The following is an 11,163-nucleotide window of genomic DNA, read 5'->3' on the forward strand; positions in this document are numbered from 1 at the left end:
CTAATTCCCCATACCCAGGAATTCAAAGCCTGCAGTTTCCAGTTATCCCTAAGAAGCTTCTAAGTTGCCTTACTGTCAGCGGTAGAGGATATAGTCTTTCCTGTCCTAGCTTGTGGGTTCCTTGAGACAGCTCTAATCCTAAATATTGAAACTGTTGTTGGCATAACTGAGCTTTCTTCTTTGAGATGTTATAACCAGTTTAAGAAGTTTAGGAGTTCTGTAGTGGCCTTTTGACATTCTTCCTGGGTGGTGGCACATAAAAGAATGTCATATATTGGAGAATAATTACAGATGTTTTATCTCCGAATTCTGCTAAGTCCTTAGCTAAGATTTGTCTGAACAAGTGAGGGCTATCTCTAAATCCTTGAGGCAACACTCTCCAAGTTAATTGAAATCCACTATCTGGTTCCTCAAAGGCAAATAGATATTGTGATTGGGAGTCTAGAGGTGTACAGAAAAAGACATATTTTAAATCTAACATGGTAAACCAAGCAGCAGCAGCTGGAATCGCAGATAACAGAGTATATGTATTAGGAACTACAAGGTGGAAGTAAATAGCTACTTCATTAATTATTTAAAGGTTCTGGACTAGGTGCCATTCCCCATTTGGCTTTTGAACTTCTAAAATGGGTGTATTGCCTGGGCTGTTACAGGACACTAAAAGTTTCTGCCGTTTGAGGTTCTGAATGAATTTTTTAAAAAAATATTTTTAGTTGTAGATGGACACAATACCGTTATATTTATTTATTTATTTATTTATTTATTTTTTAGTTTTTAGTTTTTGTTTGTTTGTCTTTTGGTTTGGGTTTTTTTTTTTTTTTTTTTTTTTAATGTGGTACTGGGGATCGAACCCAGGGCCTCATGCATGCTAAGCAAGCACTCTACCACTGAGTCACAACCCTACCCCACCCCCCAAATGATCTTTAATAAGCTCTTATTGCCTCTGGACATAGGGGGTATTATCTCTTATGTGAAAAGAGAGAGGGATCCTTTAAGATTATTTAAATTGGGACTGCACTTTTCACCCATCCAATTTTCCCTTCAGTGGCTCATACTTTAGGGTTTATATCACATTCTCATAGAGGTCGACAGTGGGTCCTGGTGGTCCCAACTTCCTCGTGATGGAAGCCTGAAGTTTTGAAAGTAAATTTCTCCCCATAAAAGGGGTAGGGCACTCTAGGGTCATCAGAAATGTATGAGAAAACATCATCCCATCCCACTCACAACTCAGTGGGGGAGTAAACTTTCCGGTAATAGGCCATCCAGATACCCCTTGCACCATTATAGTATTAGAGGAAAGAGGTCCAAGATAAGAGGTAAGTACAGAAAAACTGGTGCCAGTGACTAAGAGAAACTGACCTCTTGTCTCCCCATGGAGAAGCATATCCTGGACTCATGCATGGTGACAGGAGTTATGTGAGCCAGTAGAATCAACCCTGGGCCCCATCAGGCCTATGTGGAGGAATCTGGCCTCGAGGATCTATGCACTTGAGGACAGTCACTACTCCAATGATTGCCTTGACATTTAGGGCAGGGCCCCAGAGGTGGCTATTTGACTTGTGGGCATTCCTGTTTGAAAAGTCTCCCTCTTTTCCACAATGGAAACAAGTCCCTTTGTGGCTCAAGGCACATTTCATTTCCTCTTTTCTCACCTAGGAAGCTTACTCCTTTTAGGACCAAAGCCAGCACATTAGTCTTTTTTCTGTCTTTATTCTTTCTTTCCTTCTTTTCTTCTTGGTCTCTATTATAAAAAATGGAAGTTGAAAGCCAGAGGATATCATCTAAGGATTGATCAGGGCCATATGCCAATGTTTGCAATTTCCAATGACTATCGGGTGCTGATTGAATGTTAAATTTCTTCTTTAAAATAGGAAGCCTGGGGCTGGGGATGTGGCTCAAGCGGTAGCACGCTCACCTGGCATGCATGCGGCCCGGGTTCGATCCTCAGCACCACATACCAACAAAGATGTTGTGTCCGCTGAAAACTAAAAAATAAATATTAAATAAAAAATTCTCTCTCTCTCTCTCTCTCTCTCTCTCTCTCTCTCTCTTTAAAAAAAATAGGAAGCCTGCTGTGGATTCAGGATCCACGGTGGTGTGTTTTCTCATTGCCTCCCTGAGTATCTCCTTGACATTAGTAGGACATTCCCCTCTCACCTTATTCCATATTAAGATAATTTCAAAGTAGATAGACTTAAGCTCATTTAAAGTTGAGTTCAAAGGATAAATTTTTGTTGTAAAGTAAACTGTGATCCCCAAATAAATTAGGGACATAATACAAAATTACATTTGATTTTGGTAAATTATAAAAGGTATTTAAGATTGTAAGAGAGTTTTTTTGTTGCTGTTTTTTTTACATGATAATATTGTTTATTATGTGAATTTTTTACAATACATCAAAAAGTACAGAAATGCATTATATGGATACAGCTAGATGCAGAATGGTGACTTTTTTTTCTTTAAGAGGCCATGATGCCCATTTCTAATAAAATAAAGAGACTGCATATAGGTAGAAACAGGTTGGTCATTAGCTTCACAATTTGCCTAGAAATGATCTATAAATGCATTTCCCCCTTCTACTTACCATAAAATGTTAAAAGGGAGTTAAAGGAAAGTTTCCTTGTTGATCCTACCATATGAAAGACGCTATATTCTATTTTTAGCAAGGCAAATATATGGAAAATAACTAAATTAAATGTTATTACAAAAATGAAGCAGTAATGAGATTCTGGCTAAAGAGGGCACTAAATGAAAATAATACATATTTAAAGAATCCAGAACAAACAAAAAAGAGGGTGTTATGAAAAAGCTCTAGGTGCACTGTAAGCATATAGGTTTTTTTTTTTCCCATGTGTATTTTTAAACAATGAAAGTGTCAAAAAATAGGGTCAACTGTGTTAGACTAAATTACATTATTGTATAGGCTGCACTGAATGGAATCTTTATATTATAATTATCATAGAGAAGCATAGTTAGCATCATATTATGTCAATTTATCCTCCATGAAAACCTTCCAGAGTCCTTTTATTCTGGAATATCCTGTAAACAATCAAACTGTCAGAATATGATTGTACAACAGTAAAATGTTCTCTTGCATTAAATTGAAGACATCTTTTTAATAAAAAATTTTTAAATGTAGAAAGGTATTTAAGGCTGTTACTTTTTAAGTATACAACATCCTAGACAATTCAAGGCATCTTAATCTCCATCAAGAACAACAACAGCAAAAAATTTTTGTCATGCTGTTAAATCCATCATTATGGATAAAACTGGTGCAAATTGGTTAAACAGATCCAACAAACACTGATGTCCAAGCTGGCATGTTGGCAACTAATAGGTAACTGGTGGTCAATAGAGAATTTCCTCCTCCTCCTCCTCCTCCTCCTCCTCCTCCTCCTCCTCCTCCTCCTCCTCCTTCTCCTCCTCCTCCTCCTCCTTCTTTTTTCCCCAAGGTCTTCGAAGAGTTCTGTTATCCTAAAATACGTTGTTGAGCTTCCCAGGTTGCTTTGTCCTCCTCAAACTGATGACATTTTTCTTCTAATTCCTTATGCTGGGCTTCTAAATTCTTTTTCATTTGCTCATGGCATTGCTGCAGCTCAGCTTCAGAGTCCTTCAATTTTTTTAACTTTTTCTTTGACCTTCATTTCAAACACCTGCTCCATCTTCATTTCCATCTTCTTCATCTTGGCTACATGCACTCTCCTTTCTTCTTCCATTTGTGCCAGAGGGCTCTTTGTAAGCTGCCGTTTATTCTTATTGTTATGAACTCCATTATAAGTCACAGCTGCCAGTTTTCTGTTTCTGTAGTTCTCATACTGTACGTTATTAGTAACATCTTTCAAGTCCTACATGTGTGTTCTTATCAACGTATTTCTTAGAATTATAAAATCACAATGTTCACCATTTTTAAGGTCAGCCACACCCTGACCCTTGCCATTAACTTCAATGATAGTATTACTACCTACCACAGCAAGAGGTAAACGGTCCTTTATCTTTTTAACCAGCTTATTTTCTTCTTCATTTTCTGTTTCTGGAAATTCATATATTTTAATTTTATGTTCTTGAATTTCTTTCATTATCTGTTTTTGAAACTGTTGGCATTCCTCCCGTGTGAGTGTGTCTGCGTTGGCAATAAGTGGGATGATATTCACTTTTTCATGCAAACGCTTCATAAACTCAATGTCCAATGGTTTAAGTCCATGTCCTGAAGGAGCAACGAAGTATAAACAACACTGCACTCTGTTATCAGGCATCTGACATCTTTTCACTCGAGATTCTGCGATTAGGTAATCCTCAAATTTACTATCAATGTAGTCAATAACAGGCTGCCAGCAATTACGATTATACACTGCATCTCCAAATCCTGGGGTATCAACTATTGTGAGCAGCAACTGAACACCACCTTCTTTGATTGGATTGTTCCTCCTGCACAGTCTTTTTTATTCTATGGGAAGGATCTGGATACTCTGGAGAATACTCTGTGAGGAATAATGAGTTGATTCATGTTGATTTTCCCAGTCCAGATTCACCTACTACCATAAGTGTGAATTCAAACCCTCTCTTCACTGATTTTCTATAAACTTGATTTGGGAGATTGGCAAATCCCACGTAGCCTTCAGGGTTTTTTGGATGAGCTTACTCCATGGATGTGGATAGTCGGGTCTCTTTATCTTCTTCAACAGTGCCTCTAAGGCTTACTGCATTACGTTTTTCTGTGAAAATTCTGGAGAGGAGTGGTCAGTGGGGTACAAGGGTGGTGTCTTGCTCAGATTCTGTAAGAGAGTTTTTTTAAAAAATAAAACTTGTAAAGAATTTTACAATTAATTGAGTTCACAAATTAATGGGTCTTTTAGGGGCTAATTAGATATCACATATACCTTAGTGCTATTAGAGATTATGTTTCTTGGTTCAAAGTTATTATACAGTCTGAATATGTTATTACTCTTGTTGACTTCATTTTGTCTTTTCCTTGTAAAAATTTACAACTGTTGCCTGTTAGTATTTCACACAAGTACTACTTTCAACAGAACAACCTGAGTTAATTTACGACAATTAGTTATCTCCTACAGGAAAGATAGAATAACAAGCTGACTTCTAGTACTGATAGTAGCATGTCACTCCCATTTCAAGAATGGTGGAACTGGCCTGCCGGATGCTTAAAATCCAAACTTGGAGACCAAAATGAAGGAAGTAAAAGGGCCGAGGAAAACTCAGCCAATATTTTGACTGTTGCCCTCTAAGGTCAGCTGGAACTCTGGGAATAATGGAACTTCTCTAAATGTCCTGAAAGTCTGGGGAGTTCCCTGACCTCTCAATTAGGGAACTGGTCATGAATGTAAACACAACATTTAGTCTGGAAAATGGCACAATTGCCACCCTGAGCTATAGTGAAAACATCCAAAGGCATCAGTTTTCTAATGGGTAATATGAATTGTAATGCATTCTGCTGTCATATAGAACAAATTAGAATAAAAAATTTAAAAAGGAAGAAGGAAAAATACCTCTTTCAGCATCACAGAGAGTTTTGGGGTATAATTCGTTAGTGCTTCCATGTGTCAAATTCTGATCTATAGACTAATCAGAGGAATAAATATCAGAGTTATACAATCAAACCAGTGAAAAACAGATTTAGGAAAATTCTTAGGTCTCAAATTGACTCAGAACAAACTGTGACTCTGACAGTGTCTTTTGTTATACTTATTAGACATTAATGCATAAGAACAATTTTTTAATCACCTTCCAGTTTTACTTACTTTGGGGAGACTAAAACAAATTTACATGTTAAGTTACATTTTTTAAAAGTCTCTCTCTTTGTGGCTGTGTTTTGGTTATATTTTCCTGTCAGGTGTTTAAGACCAATTTGATCAAAAATTGATTTTTTGATTTGCTGTTAAGTGTCAGCTGAGATGTGTCAGGAATTATTCTTAGGAACTTGTGAGAAGCCTTCTAGCTCCTTAAGCTTTCCTCTACCAAGTCAAGGCCTTGACAACCATATGTGGCTTCCCTTGGAAGCATCAGGGACATATCCTTTTCACAAGTGTTCTTTAAATTACTTTAGGATTCTTCTCTAAATTTCTTCTATAGTAAATAAGAAAGCAAAGTTTGGTAGTTAATTTGTAGAAAATAAACAGAAGAAAAAGGAGCTAATTGGGAAATACATAAAGAATAAAGAATCAATGGGCTAACCTTGATAAGGTCCATTGATGTTGACATGAAGCTAAGAATAATGGCTAAAGGTGTCTCCTTTATGTGGGAAGGAAGATTCCTTTAGTAGCTTAGGTGCACTAAGGTAACTTCTGGCCAGCTATTAACCACAGTGCCCACATTAACATGGACTTGTAGATGAAGCCCCCTAAATAGGATGGCCACCATGACAGTTCTGGAGAACTGTCAACTAAGGTGAAAAACTCCTCTGCCTGACATGAAGGAGTAATTGAACACCTGATTGGCAAAGAGTACAGAGGTACTCCAGTTCTGCTATTAAACATTAAACAGTAATGAAGTTGAGGAGGGGCAGCATTATCTTCTTTTTCAGTCTTTGCCTAAAGAGGACCCACACTCTTTCCTCAGAGTGCTTTTTTCCTAAGCCTCACTTTTCATTAAGTTAATTTTCACTTCTAATAAACTTCTCTTGCATGACTTTTTGTGAGTGACTTTAAATCTTCTTTTGTTAAAACACAAGAACCTAGGTTTGGAGTTTCAGCTTCCTGCCTTTCTGTGATGTGATAGCAGTACTGCACAAAACAATAAAATCTCACTGGTTTTATTTCATAAATGCATCAGAACTGTAATTAAGTTTGGTGGTTACTAATTTGACTCAATTTTCTTTGTAGCACATACTGTCTGTCTTTAATATGACTATAAGTGCAAGTTTAGTCTACACTTTTTTTTCTCCTTCTCTTAAGGTTTACATTTGTACTTTGACAATCATCCTAGACCAAGAATATTATTTTGTACACTCTATGAGCCAGGCCTAGGATAATTGTGTGGTTAGATAGGCAAAACAGATTCCAATGAGGTAATCCTCTTAAAAATCTCCTGAAAACCCTCACAACAATTCCCAGACATACAAGTTGACAAACCACATAAAGCAACACTTCATAGGTTTTACTTCCATCTCTCTACATTTCATTTTTTTTCTTTCCTCTAAATCTGTATACATATTTTTTTTCAGAGGCAATGCTGGGCTCTTGCCTTTTACTATTTCTGTCCACTGTTATCAGTGATTTAGTCTTATTTCTCTTAAGGAATCAGAAAAAGAAAATCTGAGAAGCAGGAGTTGTCAAGGATACCAAAGCCAATAGCTCTGGAAGTTCCTGAAGGAAGCAATTCCTCTGAGACAGATAAAACACACAGTCTGATTTGAGAGGATAGGAAGAAAAGATGCCAGAAGATTCCAGGTCAATGAGATGAAAAGGAAAAGATAAAATGCAGTATTTATAAGTGAAACTATTTTTAGATCACTAACAAAGGCTTGGAGCAAGAGATTTAAAACAAGAATAAAATTTTTTTATTTTCCAGAAAATGAACAGATAAGGAAAAACAATTTGGTATATAAAGAATTAGAAGGTATAAATAAATAAGGGTCAAGACATGTGCTTATTGGCTCTTTGGATCTGTTTTTCAAAATTTATTTTTAATTTTAATTTGTTATATATGACAGCAGAATGCATTACAATTCATACAATACACATAGAGCACAATTTTTCATATCTGGTTGTACACAAAGTAGAGTCACACCATTCATGTCTTCATACATATACTTAGGGTAATGATGTCCACCTCATTCCAGTGTCTTTCCTACCCCCATTCCCCTTCCCTTTCCCTCTCTCCCCTTTGCCCTATCTAGAGTCCATCAAATCCTCCCACTCACCTCCCCAACCCCATTATGAATCAGCATTCTTAAATCAGAGAAAAAAATTCAGCATTTGGTTTTTGGGGATTGGTTAACTTCATTAACTTCATTTAGTATTATATTCTCTAACTCCATCCATTTACCTGCAAATGCCATGATTTTATTCTCTTTTAATGCTGAATAATATTCCATTGTGTATATATCCCACGTTTTCTTTATGTGTTCATCTACCAGGGGCATCTAGGTTGCTTCCATATTTTAGCTATAGTGAATTGTGCTGCTTTAAACATTAATGTGGTTGTGTCCCTGTAGTATGCTGTTTTAAAGTCCTTTGGATATAGACAGAGGAGTGGAATAGTTGAGTCAAATGATGGTTACATTCCCAGTTTTCCAAGGATTTTTCCATACTGCTTTTATATCGGCTGCACCAATTTGCAGACCCACCAGCAATGTATGAGTGTGCCTTTTCCCCCACAACCTTGCCAACACTTACTGTTGTTTGTGTTCTTTTTTAAAAAAAAAAAAAATTTATTTTTTTAGTTCAGCAGACACAACATCTTTGTTTGTATGTGATGCTGAGGATCGAACCTGGCCCGCACGCATGCCAGGCGAGCGCGCTACCACTTGAGCCACATCCCCAGCCCCTTGTTTGTGTTCTTAATAGCTGCCATTCTGAATTGAGTGAGATGATATCTTAGAGTAGTTTTGATTTGCATTTCTCTAATTACTAGAGATGTTGAACATTTTTTCATATATTTGTTGATTGATTAGATATCATCTTCTGAGAATTGTCTGTTGAGTTCCTTGGCCCATTTATTGATTGAGTTATTTGGGGGTTTTTGGTGTTAATATTTTTTAATTCTTTATATATCCTAGAGATTAGTGATCTATCTGATGTGTGTGTGGTAAATATTTGCTCCCTAAATGTAAGCTCTCTATTCACCTCACTGATTATTTCTTTTGCTGAGAAGAATCTAAACTAGGGATAACAGGAATCTATCTCAACATTGTAAAAGCTATCTATGCTAAGCTCCAGGCCAACATCATTCTAAATGGAGAAAAGTTGAAAGCATTTCCTCTAAAATTGGAACAAGACAGGGACACCCTCTTTCACCACTTTTATTTAACATAGTTCTTGAAATACTGGCAGAGCAATTAGACAGATTAAAGAAATTAAAGGGATACTGATAGGAAAAAAAGAACTCAAGTTAGCGCTATTTGCTGATGATGTGATTCTATACCTAGAAGACCCACAAAATTCCACCAGAAAACTTCTAGAGCTAGTAAATGAATTCAGCAAAGTAGCAGGATATAAAATCACCATCCATAAATCAAAGGCATTTCTGTATATCAGTGACAAATCCTCTGAAAGGGAAATGAGGAAAACTACCCCATTTACAGTAGCCTCAAAAAAAAAAAAATACTTGGGAATCAACAAAAGAGGTGAAAGATCTCTACAACAAAAACTACAGAATGCTAAAGAAAGAAATTAAAGAAGACCTTAGAAAACATACACTGGAGAAAAGATAGCTTCTTAAGAAATGGTGCTGGGAAAACTGGAAATCATATGCAACAAAATGAAATTAAAACCCTATCTCTCACCACGCATAAAACTCAACTCAAAGTGGATCAAGGACCTTGGAATTAAATCAGAGACACTGAGCCTAATAGAAGAAAAAGTAGGCCCAAATCTTCATCATGTCCGATTAGCTCCCGACTTCTTTAAGAAGACTCCTATAGCTCAAGAATTAAAAGCAAGAATCAATAAATGGGATGGATTCAAACTAAAAAACTTCTTCTCAGCCAAAGAAACAATCAGTGAGGTGAATAGAGAGCCTACATTTTGGATCTGTTTTATTAAATTAGTTTATTGCCCAGAATCTATCTAATTACATTCTGCTATTGAGTAGGTTAAATATTCCTTAAGAATATCCAACTCACCATGTCCAAAGTGAAACTCATCTTCATTAGCAATTTCATTGACCAAAACTATACTTCACTTTCACTGTCCCAAATTCTTTCCTTTCCCTCAACCCCACATTCAACCAGATACCAAGTCCTGACATTTCTACCTCCCATACAGCTCTAAAATGAAATAATTTTTCTGTTTTTCCCATTGGCCATTCTTGGGTTCAGACTACTATTGTTTGAAACTGCTTGCAAAGTGTCTCTGGCTTTTATTCCTAGCTGTGCCTAAATACACAGAACCATGTATCTACTCACTCCTGGCTTTGTCAGAGTTTGTCAAACAAAGTTACAGGACACCCAGTTAAAACTGAATTTCAGATAATCAATAAACATTTTTATTATAAGCACATCTCAAATATTGCATGGATTTTTGCTATGTTTGCAAGTTACATGACCTCAACATTTCATATTTTTCTAAGCTTCTTCAAAGAACCATTTCATAACACATATGTTTTCTGAGTGACCATTTTGCAATTAAAATTTTGTTATTGGGGACATTTCAGTTATACAATTTAGCATTCATTCTAAAGGGTTTTTTTTGTTGTCTATCTGAATTTCAAATTTAATTGGTATCTTATATTTAATCTGATAAGCTTCCTCACCTCTCAACCATTTGTTTTGTCATTTAGAATTACATATGTAGAGTACTAAGCCAAACATGTAGAAATAAATATACTAAACTCAAGATACTGGTTTCAATAAAACATGAAGTAGAAAAATACTATCATTTAGGGATACATAAAAAAATTCAATCATATGCATGTTTGTATCGTATATAGATTTATTTTTTTTTTGTCTGGGGTTTTTTCCTTTTTTCAAAGAGTCCTTACAGTTTATTCCTTAAGCTCAGTATTACTTATACAGACTTTTTTGATATTACTATACTTTTTGTATGTCGAAATATTAATAATAAATATTTTTTAAAAAAATTAAATAGCTTTCTAAGTAAAACCCAAAGAACCTAACATGAATTACAAACACCTTCAAGGTTTCACTGACCCTGCTTACCTCTCTAATCTTGCCATTTTGAGTTTATACATTATGGTCTGGTCATACTGAGTGAGCATTTTTCTTCAAAAAGCTTCTTAAGACTTTGCCCATGTTACTTCCTCTCTCCTGAACTCAGTTCTGCCCTCTTCTTCTTGTCATTGAGAGAAGTTTTAGAAAACCTCTCTGGAATCTTATTGATGTCTAGATTAAATTCCTTTGTGTTCTTCCAGAACATTCATCACTTTCACCATCATTTTAAACTCAGTTGCATATTGTAATCTTAACTTAATTCTTTGTATCTTGCATTACAAGATAAACTCCCAAGCTTAGAGACTGTATCTTATTTACTT

General features: G+C 36.0%; 1 pseudogene; it reads right to left on the minus strand.

Moving 5' to 3' along the window:
* Positions 1–3,283: 3,283 nt before the first annotated feature.
* On the minus strand, positions 3,284–4,623 carry LOC113197268 (septin-7 pseudogene; annotated as a pseudogene).
* Between the last annotated feature and the right edge of the window lie 6,540 nt (positions 4,624–11,163).

Source organism: Urocitellus parryii, chromosome 11 (assembly GCF_045843805.1).
Source record: "Urocitellus parryii isolate mUroPar1 chromosome 11, mUroPar1.hap1, whole genome shotgun sequence".
NCBI lineage: Eukaryota > Metazoa > Chordata > Mammalia > Rodentia > Sciuridae > Urocitellus > Urocitellus parryii.